At 41.0% G+C, this 15692-nt stretch overlaps 1 long non-coding RNA gene across 1 annotated transcript in view; it reads right to left on the bottom strand.

The window, feature by feature from the left end:
• Nucleotides 1-12401, bottom strand: part of LOC140482371 (uncharacterized) — a 43308-nt gene extending 30907 nt beyond the window's left edge. The window contains exon 1 of the long non-coding RNA XR_011961714.1: nucleotides 12363-12401. This is a non-coding gene — a long non-coding RNA (uncharacterized lncRNA). The remainder of the gene's footprint in view (nucleotides 1-12362) is intronic.
• Nucleotides 12402-15692: the final 3291 nt, after the last annotated feature.

Here is a 15692-nt window from a genome sequence, read left to right as displayed (position 1 = left end):
GGAATATTGTGTGCAATTTTGGTCGCCATACTATAGGAAGGATGTGGAGGCACTGGAACGGGTGCAGAGGAAGTTTACCAGGATGTTGCCTGGTATGGTAGGAAGATCCTATGAGGAAAGGCTGAGGCACTTGGGGTTGTTTTCTTTGGAGAAAAGAAGGTTTAGGGGTGATTTGATAGAGGTGTACAAGATGATTAGGGGGTTAGATAGGGTTGACAGTGAGAACCTTTTTCCGCGTATGGAGTCAGCTATTACAAGGGGGCATAGCTTTAAATTAAGGGGGGGTAGATATAGGACTGATGTTAGGGGTAGGTTCTTCACTCAGCGAGTCGTAAGATCATGGAATGCCCTGCCAGTAGCAGTAGTGGACTCTCCCTCTTTATGGGTATTTAAGCGGGCATTGGATAGGTATATGGAGGATAGTGGGTTAGTGTAGGTTAGGTGGGCTTTGATCGGCGCAACATCGAGGGCCGAAGGGCCTGTACTGCGCTGTATTGTTCTATGTTCTATGTTCTATGTACCTCTGTCTGACCTCCTCTTCACTTACTTCTCTCCAAGCAGAACAGTGCCAACCTCATCAATCTATCCTCAAAACTGAAGTTCATCATAAGAACATAAGACTAGAAACAACAAAAGGCAATTTAGTCTCTTGATCCTGTTCCTCCATTTAATTCGGTCATGGCATATCTCATGTCAGCCTCAATTCTCGTTTCCACCCACTTTCCATTGCCTTTCAACCCATTACTGAATAAAAATTTGCTATCTTCTCCTTAAATTCACTCAATGTTCCAGCATCTACCACACTCTGGGTGATGAATTCCACAGATTCACAACCCTTTGGGAGAAGTGCTTCCTCCTCATTTCTGTTTTAAATCTGTTATCCCATAGCCTAAAACTATGACCTCTTAGTAAGATTGCTCCAGAAGGGGAAACATCTATTTTGTCAAATCCCTTCTATATCTTACATACCTCAATCACATCACCTCTCAGTCTTCTAAATTCCAGAGAATATAGGCCTAAACTGTTCAATTACTCTTCATAAGGAAAAATCTTCACTAGAATCAATCTAGTTAAACGCGTCTGAACTACCTCCAACATAACTATATTCTTCTTCAGTAAGGAGACTAAAACAGTCCGCAACACTCCAGCTGCAGTTTGACTCCTTCCTTACATAGTTGCAGCAACTTTCCCTATTTGATACTCTATTCATTTAGCAATAACTGCCATAATTCCATTTACCTTCTTTATTACCTAGTTTTCTGCAATTCATGCTCAAGGATATCCAGATCCATATGCACAGGAACACTTTGGTTTCTCTCCATTTAGATAATAAGCTGCCTTTCTATTCTTCCAACCAATATGGATAACTTCACTCTTATCCATGTTAAACTCCATCTGCCAAATTATGGCCATTCACCAAACATATCCATATCCATTTGTACATTTCTTCATTGCAACTTGCTTTTTTACTTATTTTACTAACAACAGCAAATTTGTCTATAATACCTTCTATCCCTATGACACCCTACTGGAATGATTGTTCTATACCACTTCTGCATTCTCTCAATGCATTCACACCTTCCTATAATGTGATGCTCATAACTGCACAATACTGAGGCTGAGATCTAGCAAGTGTTTTATATAACATCATATATTGCAACATCAACTCCTTGCATTTGTGAACAGTAGTACTATTAATGATGTCTAAGATACTGTATGTTTTGCTCACTGCTCTCCATTTGCACTACCACCTTCAATTATTTGTGCCAATACATTCATGACCCTCTGCTCCTGCGCCCTCTTTGGAATTGTACCCCCAATTTTATATTGTATTTCAATTCTCTTTCCATCAAAATGCACAAGCCCATACTTCTCTGCATTAAAACTCATTTGCTATCTATTCATCCATTCCCCCCGACTTGTCTCTGTTTTATTGGAGTTCCACACAGTCCTTCTCACAGTTTTCAATTCATTTCCATTACCTTAAACCATCAAAATTGTCCCCGCACATAAAAACCCAGACCACTAATAGATATCAACAAAAGCAGAAGTTCCAATATCTACTTCTCAGGAATTCCACTATAAAACCTCCTTTAGAGAAACCATATTCACTGAACATTACTTCCAGTTTCCTATCACTCAGCCCATTTTGTATCCATGTTGTGACTGACGCTGTTATTTCATGACGTACAACATTCCTCACAAGTCTGTTACATGGCAGTGTATCGAATGCCTACTGAAATTTCATGCACAACACGTTAGACAGCAAATCGAGCCTGTCACTTACAGTCAGAGTCATAGTGATGTACAGCATGGAAACAGACCCTTCGGTCCAACTCGTCCATGCTGACCAAATATCCCAACCCAATCTAATCCATTTGCCAGCACTTGGTCCATATCCCTCTAGACCCTTCCTATTCATATACCCATCCAGATGTCTTTTAAATATTCTAATTGTACCAGCCTCCACCACCTCCTCTGACAGCTCATTCCATACACATACTACCCTCCGCATGAAGAAGATACCCCTTAGTTCCCTTTAAATTTTTCCCCCCTCACCCTAAACCTATTCCCTCCAGTTCTGACTCCCCCACCCTGGGGAAAAGACCTTGTCTATTTACCCCATCCATGCCCCTCATGATTTTATAAGCATCTAGAAGGTCACCCCTCAGCCTCCGACACTCCAGGAAAAACAGCCACAGCCTATTCAGCCTCTCCCTGTAGTTCAAATCCTCCAACTCTGGCAACATCCTTGTAAATCTTTCTGAATACTTTCAAGTGTCACAACATCATTACGATAGGATGGACTCCAGAACTGCACACAATATTCCAACAGTGGCCTAACCAATGTCCTGTACAGCTGCAAAATGACCTCCCAACTCATATACTCAATGCTTTGTCCATTAAAGGAAAGCATCCCAATCACCTTCTTCACTATCCTATCTACCTGCGACTCCACTTTCAAGAAACTATGAACCTGCAACTCCAAGGTCTCTTTGTTCAGCAACACTCCCCAGGACCTCAACACAGAAGTCCTGTGCTGATTTACCTTTCCAAAAATGCAGCACCTCACATTTATTTAAATTAAACTCCATCTGTCACTCAGCCCATTGGCCCATCTGATCAAGATTCCATTGTATTCTTAAGGTAACCTTCTTCACTGCTCACTATACCTCTTATTTTGGTGACGTCTGCAAACTTCCTAACTATACATCCTATGCTTACACCGAAATCATTTATATAAATGACAAAAAGCAGTGGACTCCACACCGGTCCTTGTGGCACACCACTGGTCACAGGTCTCCAGCCTGAAAAGCCACCTCCCACCACCACCCTCTGCTTCCTATTTTCGAGCCAGTTGTGTCCAAAAGGCTAGTTCTTGAATAAACTCCAGAAAGTTAATTAATCATGATTTCCCCTTTAGAAATCTTGGCTAATTCTTCCTAATCAACCCACTTTTTTCTATGTGACTACCAATCCTAACTTGAATCACCATTTTTAGAGGATTTCTCACCACTAATGTTAAACTAACTGATCTGTAATTGTTGGGCTTATCCTTAGAACCGTTCTTGAACAAGACTATCATATTTGCAATTCTCCACTCTTCTGGCCCATCCCATGAGTTGAGGGAAGACTGAAAGAGCACAGTTTCTAACCTCACTGCCTTCAAAATTCTTGGATGCATATCATCCAATCCCAATGCCTCGTCAACTCTAAGTACCATTGGATGGGAAAGTGGCAAGAAAATATGGAATCCTGCATGGATGGAATCCATTCTCCCACAAAAGTTGCAGATTGGTAAGTTTAATGATGTCAACAGTTTTATATTTTGGCAGTGTGGTGGTGTTGGCTGCAAGGCCCCAAGATTAAGGTTGAAGAGTGTTATTCAAAGTCACACCAGTTCTCCTGGCTTCCAAGAAAATGAAATAACTCTTTAGTCTCCTGCCCTAATCATTACTTTGCTGGAAAGTCCCTGGACCCTGATTCATGCTGTTCCAGTTAAGATTGCAGCCAGATCACTGGGACCACATATGTATGTTACAAAGAAAGATTCTATCGAGTTCTGAGGTTGGAGGTGAGACAATTCTCTTCTATATCTGACCACCTCTCAGTCGTCTGCCAGTTGAGTCAGGTTAAAGTCCCAATTTTCAGCCTTGTATTTCCGGCAGCCCATCCAAATGTCATTTTTGGATCATGGTTGAATGAATCATCACCACAGGCAAGCACTCAAGGCACTTGTGAAATAACTGAAAGACTAATGGAGTCTGCCCGGCATAGTGCAGCATTGCAAGGAGCTCACTCTGGGAGGCAAAGAATTGAAACATAGCCCACAAGAGGAAAATAAAATCTATGCCTCTCTTTATGCATGGTTGTTAGCAAAAAAACTCTGTCTTCATCACTCAGATGGCAGGAATCCACTATTCAGAACTGGATAAACAGAGCACTTAATTTAATAAGTTACCAAAGGTTTGGCATTTAGCTATGCTATTCCATAGGTTGAAAGCGAATACAGTTTTTGTTGACTAACTTATACCTTTCAAAGGGATAATAAATATGTTCAAGACATCCAGATGAAGACCATTCTGTGCTATTAATGGGAAAGGTTTCTGTTTAAAACAGGAATTTGGCCAACATCATGAACAAACATAATACTAAGAATGATGGAAGCAATTTCTTAGCAACACAGGTCGAATAAACACATCAGTCATCCGGACATATTTGTTCTGTAATTGATTCATTTCCATCCTTTGATTTGTTTTCTCAAAGAATAGTGGTGGTCAAAAGTTTCAGTACATAAAAATGTTCCAACCTTTTAAACCTCTTCTTTTTGATGCTATGAAATTAAGGAAAATGAAGCCTTGAAACACCAAGGTAGTGGCTTATTGAGTCTTAGATATGAAGAGTATTTAATGCTGTCCAACTAAGTGTTTTTGGTAACAAAGGGGCATTTAAATCATACAGGAGGGTGTCAGCGGTGGGAGAATCCTAGTGCCTTCCATCCCCTGTCTAAATGAGGTCTGGGTCAGACAGCTTATGAATGGCCTTTCCACCCCAGTGCTAATTTACTTAGGGATGTCATTGCAGCACTGCTGAGATTCAACCAGCAATCAGTAGCTTCCCAGGGCTTCTCTTGGTTTCAGGTTCAGTGTGCCTGACTGAGGGACCCGACATAAAGAGGAGCTGGGGATCCATTGAAAGCCATCACTTTCCCTCATACACACACTCAACCAAGCTTACACACGCATATATACACACAGACTCTATCATGTGCACTCACATGCACACTCAATCAACCCCTACATGCACACACTTATAAGCTTATGGGTGAATTTGTTTTTTGCAGAATTACATTTTATTTTGCTGCATGAATCCATGTAAAACTCTGTAGAACTATACAGAGGGTTTGTCAGTCTGACATAGCATTGGAACCCAGACAGACTTCACATTGATTGTTTAAAAACCTGAGCTACCTTGAGCTATCTTGATTGCATGTTCTTTTCATTTTTTTTATTATGAAAGTGGAGTCGCAGGTACGTAGGACAGTGAAGAAGGCGTTTGGTATGCTTTCCTTTATTGAATACAGGAGTTGGGAGGTCATGTTGCAGCTGTACAGGACATTGTTTAGGCCACTGTTGGAATATTGCGTGCCATTCTGGACTTCGTCCTATCGGAAAGATGTTGTGAAACTTGAAAGGGTTCAGAAAAGATTTACAAGGATGTTGCCAGGGTTGGAGGATTTGAGCTACAGGGAGAGGCTGAATAGGCTGGGGCTGTTTTCCCTGGAGCGTCGGAGGCTGAGGGGTGACCTTATAGGGGTTTATAAAATCATGAGGGGCATGGATAGGATAGATAGACAAAGTATCTTTCCTGGGGTGGGGGAGACAGAATTAGAGGGTATAGGTTTAGGGTGAGAGGGGAAAAATATAAAAGAGACCTAAGAGGCAACGTTTTCATGCAGAGGGTGGTATGTGTATGGAATGAGCTGCCAGAGGAAGTGGTGAATGCTAGTACAATTGCAACATTTAAAAGTCATCTGGATGGGTATATGAATAGGAAGGGTTTGGAGGGATATGGGCCAGGTGCTGGCAGGTAGGACTAGATTGGATTGGGATATCTGGGTGGCATGGACAAGTTGGACCGAAGGGTCTGTTTCCCTGCTGTACATCTCTATGACTCTATAACTCTAACTTAGAAATAGGGTGGTATGGTGGCTCAGTGGTTAGCACTGCTGCCTCACAGCAACAGGGACCCGGGTTCAATTCCCATCTTGGGTGACTGTCTGCAAGGAGTTTCCACACTCTCCCATGTCTGCAAGGGCTTCCTCCCACAATCCAAAGATGTGCAGGTTAGTTGAATTGGCCATGCTCAATTGCCCAAAGTGTTAGGTGCATTCATCAGGGGTAAATGTAGGGTAAGAGAATGGGTCTGGAAGAGTTACTCTTTGGAGGTCCAGTGTGGACTTGTTGGGCCGAAGGGCCTGTTTCCATACTGTAGGGAATATAATCTAAAAAAAATGTAACTTAAAAGAAGTTCTGGGATTTACATGTCAAAGAATAGAAGCCAGCATGTCCCATTATAAAAGATGAAAGTTTTAATCTAAGATCATTTACTGTATCGCATCTCCATTACACAGGACTCCTTTGGCTATAAATTCTGTGAACATGATCTTAACCTCCACAACCACCTGATGAAGGAGCGGCGCTCCAAAAGCTAGTCCTTCCAAATAAACCTGTTGGACTATAACCTGGTATTGTGTGGTTTTTAACTTTATTCACCCTCGTCCTACACTGGCACCTCCAAGTCATGTATAATGCCACCACACATGGCATCATCTTAGCTACCAAGGTATCCAGGTATAAAACAGTTAGTTACAAATTAGTAAGAGAAACAAGAGTTAAAAGTTCAGAATTGCTTCATAGCATAAGTGGAAAAATAAAGCAACATGGCAATAGGTTATATTAAAGTCTTTCGTAGTTTAATCTAGGAAACTAACGGAATAAGTTACAAGTTCAATAGTCTTTGATGGGTCCTCTATTTATCTCGCTCTCTGGGACACCTCAGCTGTCTGTTCTCGATCCTGCCATCACAGATACTGTCCCTGCTGCTGAAACAGTCACCTCTCCAATCTCTCCTCAGTGCCTCAGAAACATGACTGGGCAGGATCCACTCACAGACCAAGCCAAGACACTGCCATGAGCCGCTAAACACTGGCCAACATACCACCGAGAGAGCAGGCCATGAGTTGCACAAGTGGCCAAGTGACCAGGCCGGCAACCACAACACGCAGCCAAGATCTACCAAGAGACCAGGCTGGGACCCACCATGATCCACCGAGACACCAGGCTGGCACCCACCGTGGTTCATCGAGACACCAGGCTGGGACCCACCATGATCCACCGAGAGACCAGGCTGGGACCCACCATGATCCACAGAGAGACCTGGCTGGGACCCACCATGATCCACAGAGAGACCTGGCTGGGACCCACCACGATCCACCGTGAGACCAGACTGGGACCCACCACGATCCACCGAGAGACCAGGCTGGGACCCACCACGATCCATCGAGAGACCAGGCTGGGACCCACCATGATCCACCAAGAGACCTGGCTGGGACCCACCATGATCCACAGAGAGACCTGGATGGGACTCACCATGATCCACCGTGAGACCAGACTGGGACCCATTATGATCCACTGTGAGACCAGGCTGGAACCCACTATAATCTACCGAGAGACCAGGCGGGGACCCACCGTGATTCATCGAGAGACCAGGCTGAGAGCCACCATGATCCACCGAGTTACCATGTCTAGACCCACCATTAGCCATGGAGAGACCAGACTGAGACCCATCACAGTGAAGGTGAATATCAAGGTGACAAAAACACCAAAAGGAAGAATAAAAGAGAAAAGACAGGGAATAAAAGAGAAGGAAATGAAAAATAAACTGAAAGAGCAGAGGAGATCTGGTTGGAGCTTCTCACTCCACCACCATCTTGAGTGGAAGCTTACTAACCATGCCTTCTATATCCTTATCCAAATCATTTATATTATCATTTAATAACCTCCGCTTGAAGATACACGTGTGTGTACAAGTGATCGTCAGTCTGATCTTAATGGTATGATACCTATTAGGTAAATACCTTAACAAAGCCTGCCATTGAAGATGGCCATTTTAGTAAGAAACCCAAGTACATTAATATCAGTCCTTCTAAAGAGTGTGGGGAGCACCTGGGAGAAAAACACTACTTCCAATTTAGCAATTGTAATATGTAATTTAGTATCTATTACATCAATATTCAATAATCAGTATTCAATGATGATCAACAATGAGATATACAATTTTACAATTAAAACATTTCAATATGTTTCTCATTTTGTGATATGGAATCAAGCTTCAAACAATAACCTAATCCTACTTACACTTGGTAATATAACTCAATCCCTTTCTCAGATCATCTGCTTGGATGGGTGCTCTTCCACTTGCAAGTTCTCCTCTAAGCCACTTACCATTTAATTAGGAACGATATTACTGTTGGTTCACTGTCACTGAGTCAAAATCCTGGAATCCCCCCTTAACAACACTGGGGGTGTACCCAAACCACAAGGACTGCAGCATTCCAGAACGCAGCTTCCTACAGCTTATCCAAGGCAGTTACGAATGGTCAATAAATACTAGTCACTGGTACCCACATTGTATGAATAAGAAACCCGTATACATGCCTCATCCATCACTTTCCTCTCTCTAGATTTAACAATTTTCTCACTCTTCTGACCAGCCTCTTACATTACATTCTCCATAAACTTGAACTCATCCAAAACTATGTTGCCCATATCTTAACTCACACCAGTGCCGTCCACACAAGGACTTGATGATCCACATTCCATTCCAATCTGGCAGTGCCTCAATTTTAAAATTACCATTGTTACTTTAAGACCATAAATCTAAGAATAGGAGTAGGCTGTTTAGCCCCTGAAGATCTCCTCTGCTCTTTCGGTTTATTTTTCATTTCCTTCGCTTTTATTCCCTGTCTTTTCTCTTAATAGGATCCTAGCTAACCGACATTCCTCAGACCCACTTTCCTGCCCTTTCCCCATAACACTTGATTCCTGTACTGATCAAGAATCTATGTCAGCCTTATATATATATACACAAGGACTCTGTCCTCACAGTTCTGTGGCATGATGTTCCAAAAACTCTCAACCCTCAGAGAAGAAATTGCTCCTCATCTCAGTCTTAAATTGGCATCCCGTTATTCTGTACCACGCCCTTTTGTCCTTGACTCTCCCATGAGGGAAAACATCCTCTCAGCATTTGTCCTGTCAAACCCCCTAAGAATGCTCTATGATTTGTTGAGATCACCTCCCATTCTTCTAAGCTCCAATGATTAGAATCTCGACCAGTTTAGCCTTTGCTCATAAGACAAGCCCTCCAATCCTGAGATTATCCGAGTGAGCCTTCAATTCAACTTTCACTTTGTTTCACACTTGCCCTTCCCTGTCATTCTGTCCAGCCTGCAAACTTGTAAAATCATTGCAGTCCTTCAATTCTGGTAATTTACACATTCCAGTTATAATCTCTCCACCACTGTTAGCTATGCCTACCTCTTCCTGAACAGTCAGCTTTGGACTTTCTTCCTGATCACACAGGCTTACGAATCAGGAGCAGAGAAAGGCCTCTCAGCCATCAAGCCCACATTGCCATTCAATAAGATCATGGCTGATTTAATTTCTCCACATTCCTGCATGCCCCTCCCTGCCTTGTTTCTCAATAACCTAGAATCAAGAATCTATAGACTTCCACTTTTAAAATTTTCAAAGACTCTACTTCCGCCAAGATTTGAGAAATACTTCCAAAGATTCATGACCTGCTAAAACAAAAAAAGTCCTTTCATTTGCATCTTATTTTTCTTGTCCTAGGCATTCCCAAACATTTCTCCTCCTCAAAGTAACTCTCCTTTCAGGTGTTCATCAAAATCTATTTCCTTGACCATCTATCCTATTACCTTCTTTTGGAGTTTAGAATGATATGCTCTGGTAAGAATGTGTCATAAATGTGAGTGTTGCTGTTTTCATCCAAAATATGGAAATTATTTAAAATGTGTTTCAATATGGATTATCCAGAAGTATTTTGTTTGCATTTTAGCAGTTTTTAAGTTGTTCCAAATCACTTAAAATTAAAAGATTGTTTAAACTCCTCATTAAATAGTGCTGTATTTATTGATAAGTTATCAGAACAGTGGTTGTTAATCAAGTCCCCAAAATCAATAGATCATCTGGATAAAGGATCTGGTGGTCACGAGGATATGACCAAGTGGTGGAGACAAATAATATAAAGGATGAATCAATAAATAAGTTGTAAAAAAAAAATCAATAAAGATAGAAGGGAAATAAAGCAAGACATCTTGATAAGATTTAAGACTTAAAAGTGGAAAATATCAGAGCATGGCATGTGGTGCATGATGGTACTGTGTCTGGACCAGAAATCCAGATCCCCATGCCAAAGGTCTGTGGATGTGGGCTCAAATCCCACTATGAATTCAATACAATCTGGAATTAAAGAAAGCAAACGGTCTCATGGCAACCAAGTAGCCAATGTTAGTTGCTGTTAAATAGTCATCCAGTTCATTAATCACCTGTAAGCAACCTGGTCTGGCCTACATGTGACTCCAGATCCACAGCAATATAATTGACTCTCAACTACCACGTGGGCAATTTAGGGATGGACAATTAATGTTCAGCTGGTCTATGACTTCCACACCTTGTGAACAATTTAAAGAAAGAAACTATCAAATATGCCATGGTGAAAGTACAAAATAAAACAGACCATTTGAGCAAAAGGAGAGAAATATAGAAAGAGGGGGTTAATGAGGATCACAGAGAAAGGCTTATGGACTGTTGGAAATAATGCTTTCAACCTTCATTTATTTTCTTAAAATATTCAGCATTCACATTGAACAACTGAGGGTGAATTACATTTTAAACCAAGTTGGGAGAGAATGCCAATGTCCTTAGTCAATATAGTGTGACGGCTACATGTAAAATCACATAGATGTACACAAAATGGTAGCCCATGAGTAATGAAGAAAAAAAGTGCTGAAAGTCTCAAAGGAACAGATTTTGTTTATATATTTGAGAAAGAGTCGATTATTATAATGCAAGCATTTCATTTCTTATTGCAATTTTCATTCCTGTCATTCATTTAAAACATATTTTGACCCCTTTAATTAACATCCACCTTTACATTGGCTGAAGGAACATTCTTCTGGAAAGCATTAGCCTATACTGTATTACTGTTTAAATTTATCGGTTGTTTTAATGCAAAGAATTTCACTTTTGTTTGGCAGTCTGGGAAAGAAACACACAGGAGGAGAAGTGCGAGTTAATTAAAATCTTATCAAAATTGTGAAGTACAATGAAGTTAAACTTAAAAACAAACTGAGTTTGTGATCGCAATACCCAGAAAATAACATGTAAGGGTAAATACTGCCTCTGAAAAATGTCTTTCAAAAAAATCAGAGTCCAGTTAAGAGTTATCTAATGGAATATGCATATTGAAATTGCAACAAGCTGCATACATTCAGCTCACAACAGACTAGATGTCTGACTTCAAAGATCAGGATAACTGCGAAACAAAATACAGGAACGCCAGTGGTTAATGTGTTGACTATCATGCCCTGACAACAAAAAAGGACAAGGAGGAATTTTTAATACTAATTTAAATGAGCTCCATTCTAGAAAGATTTTTATTAAACTTAAAAGTGGAAAATATCAGAGCAGGGGAGATGGTGAATGATGGCACCACTTACATCACCTTTTTTCATTTCTATTAAAATGGAATTTATTCATAACAATTCCTGCTAACAAAAAATACTCCCTTTTCTTCAGAAACTTGTTAGCACAAGCTACTACATATAACTGCAGGCAACTGCCCACTCATGTGGGAGGCCAGACCATTAGCTGACTTCCTGTCACAAACAAAAAAACCACAAAAGTACTTTAGATTTTTAATTTACACAAAAGTGCTACAATTCACGACTGTGCTCAATAGATGTACTAACACAGGATGGGAAGACATCACAAGGTCTAGTCTGTAAAGTCTGAGGCTCTATATTTAACCACTGTCTGGAGGACCTATAAAATAATGCAACTGTATCAATTGCTTGTGACATTCCAACATTCTTCTATATTTTCTCCTTAAGACTTTTCTCATTTTCAGTAACGTGCAAGAAGTTGAAATGTATAGCAATGTTTCTTCCCCCTTCAGCTTCCTTTCAGCTACATTACCATAATAACAGCTGCATCTGCTATCAGCTGCTCAACAAATATTTGACCCAAAGTACCAGCCGTCTCTGAATTACTCACTTTCTTCAGATCTGCTTAAGCCCCAATATCTTCAGATTGATTGCTGATTGTTTGCAAATGTGAAAAGCATTTGTCGAATCCACACCGCTACCCACCCCCACCTCCCTGGCCTCGTTCTGCGCCAAGATAAAAAGCGTGTCAAAGCAGGTTCCGAAAAGAGGCCCACCACTTGCAAGTTGCACATTTTCTGATGACAGCTTGCTGTGATTACTCCTCTGAGGTTTTCCCTATAACACAAAGTATCACTCCTACTTCCTCTGTCCACTCTCGTTCACATTGAACTTTTCATTAATTCCATTTCAGGAACAGCTAATACAGTTGGCATAGTATTAAATATCAATTTGTTTTAAAGCCAGGTGTACTTTTGTATTCTATTACACAGTAGATGTAAGTTTCTTTAACACTTTTCAGCTCAGATCAGTTGATCAGCAGCAGACCTTTATTCTGCAGCATAATTTCCTCAAGTTAAAGAATGCTATGAAGTTTTAATGCATACTCTGAGCCTCTGAAAACTTCATCTTGATCATCTCTACTTACGCTGTTGGGACAGGGATGTAAAGCAGGGTTTTTAATTTAAAGCAGGCAAATTTTTTGCCAACTCATTTCACAGAATTGCCCGTCCCTTTGCTGTGGTGAAGCTTCAAAGTGTTGCACACCCATCTCACCGAGCTGGAAAATTCCCTTTTAAAGTTCATAGGGAATCAGCAGTTAACTCTATGATTGATTTTCCATAATTTTTGATGTTAGTAAAAAGAAACACAAACAACATATAGCATAAAGCATGACATTATTTAATTTATGTGGAGAAATACAGTTTGACTTTGTTTGAAACTGCTGATACCCTTCAAAACATGACGGAAAAGGCCCTGATTGAGGTGGGCAATTGGCAGGAAAATTGAGAGAGTTGGCCAGCAAGGAGCTTCTCAACGATGATAGAAAAATGGCCCAATTTGTAAACAAGCTTTAAATGGCAAGATGAGATTCTCGCTAGTGAGCAATGAGAAGTACAGTTGCCAAAGTTAGGATGTATTAGCATCTAATTACTATCAATTTCACCTAATTTATATGCACTTTCCCTTTCCAACACTTACTGGATTGAATCCAGACAGTGACGATTCCCAGTATGAAAGTCTGAACAATTTCCTGATACTCCAGCTAACTGCTTACTCCTCTGGACCTCCATTATGGATTTCCAGCACCAACATCTCAGGGCGCATTCTATGAGCAGCAATGACACTCACCCATCCCATTCATGGGTCTTAGCATCCAACACGTACCAGCAACGTTCGCAGCTTCCTGGCACATCTTCGATCCACTTACCAGATAGTCCAGCACTTCCATACTGCACAGTGGAGAGCATCAGTGCCTTTTATTACAATGCTCCTGCAGGACATTATCGGTGCAGGGAGAAGTGCTCATTTCATGGTTTGGCTGGAGGTGAGTTTCAGGGCCACTCACTTGCTGTCTTAGTACTGACTCATGTTGCATGTGCTACAATGCTAAAAATATCTCTGCCTTGCCTTTTTATGCTTTGACCCTTAAGAAAAACTTAAAGGCTCATAATATTTCTGTCTTGACTTATATCTGTCTTGCCTTGCTGTTTAATCGGCGCACAGCCAATCAGCTTTTATAATTGTCAGTAGTGATCAGTCAATGTTATAGAACATATTATATACAGCACAGGTACAGGCCCTTTGATCCATTATATCTGTGCTGACCATGATGTTATTCTAAACGAATCTCATTTGTCTGCACAGAAACCATATCTCTGTCTGTTGATGTGTCTGTTTAAATTCCTCTTAAAGTTTGCTAACATATCTGCTTCTAACACCTCCACTGGCAGCATTTTTCAGGCACTGACCACCCTTTGTGCAAAACCTTTTCTCATACATCTTCAAAGTTTCCCCTCTCACCTTAAACCTACATCCCCTAGAATTTGATACTTCCACCCTGAGAAAAAGACTCTGACTATCCAGCCTGTCCATACCTCTCATAATTTTACTTACTTGTATCAGGTGGCCCCTCAGCCTCTGATGCTCTCGCGAAAACAATCCAAGTTTGTCCAACTTCTCATTATGCAGGTAACATCCTGCTAAACCATTTCTGTACCCTCTCCAGTGACCAGAACTGTATCACAGTACTCCAAATGTGGCCTGATCAAAGTTTTGTACTTGACTTGCCAACTTTCATATTCAGTGTCCTGACTGATGAAGACAAACATGCCATATGCCTTCTTTACCACCCCAACTACTGTTGCATTGTCATTTTCAGCATGCTATTGACTTGCAACAGAAGATCCCTCTGTATATCAGTGCTTCTAAGGATCCTGTCATTTATTGCACACTTTCCTCTTGCATTTGACCTCCCAAAATGCATCACCTCACAGTTGTACAGATTAAACTCCATCTGTCATTTCTCTGCCCAACTTTCCACCTGGTCTATATCCTGTTGCACCCTTTGATATCCTTCCTCACTATCCACAGTTCAACCGATTTTCCAGCCACTACTCTCTGTCATCTATGACCAAGTCAGTTTTGTATCCAATTTATGAACTCACAGTGGAACCCATGTGACTTTATGTTCTGGACCAGCTTACCATAAGGACCCTTGTCAAATCCTTTAGTAAACTACATTAGACAATACCTACTGCCCTACCCTCATCAGTCATCTTCATCACTTCCTCAAAAAACTCAATCAAGTCTGTGAGACAAGACCTCTCCTGCATAAAGCCATTCTGACTATCACTAATAAATCCCCTATTCTTGACATGTGAGTAAATCTTGTCCGTAAGAATCTTCTCTAATAAATTCCTTACCAGTGACGTGAGCCTCACTGGTTAGTTTCTTAAATTATCCCTGATGCCCTTCTTAAACAAAGGAACGGCAGTGGCTATTTTCCCATCTTCTTGACATCACCTGTAGCTAAAGAGGACACAAAGATCTCTGACAAGGCCCCAGCAATCTCCTCCCTGACTCCTTCATTATCCTGACATTTTCAATCAGGCCCTGGGAACTTACCTACATTAATGTTTTTTCAACACACCCAATACCTCCTCTTTCTTAATATTGCCATGACTTAAACTATCAATATACCCCTCCCTGAACTTCCCAGCATCCAGGTCTTTCTCCTTGATGAATACTAATGAAAGTACACAATGAAGACCTCACTTACTTCTGGCTCTTCCTTTGTCCTTGAGCGGACCTATTCCCTGGTTATGCTCCTCCTAATGTATGTATAAAATGCCTTGGAATTCTCCCTAATCCTACTTGCCAAGGAAATTTCATGGTTCCTTGTAGCCCTCCTCATTTCTTTTTTGAAGTTCTTTCCTGC

Source organism: Chiloscyllium punctatum, chromosome 1 (genome assembly GCF_047496795.1).
Source record: "Chiloscyllium punctatum isolate Juve2018m chromosome 1, sChiPun1.3, whole genome shotgun sequence".
In the NCBI taxonomy this organism is placed as follows: domain Eukaryota; kingdom Metazoa; phylum Chordata; class Chondrichthyes; order Orectolobiformes; family Hemiscylliidae; genus Chiloscyllium; species Chiloscyllium punctatum.
The sequence above is the reverse complement of the archived record's forward strand: the minus strand, read 5'-3'. Positions and strand labels throughout refer to the sequence as shown.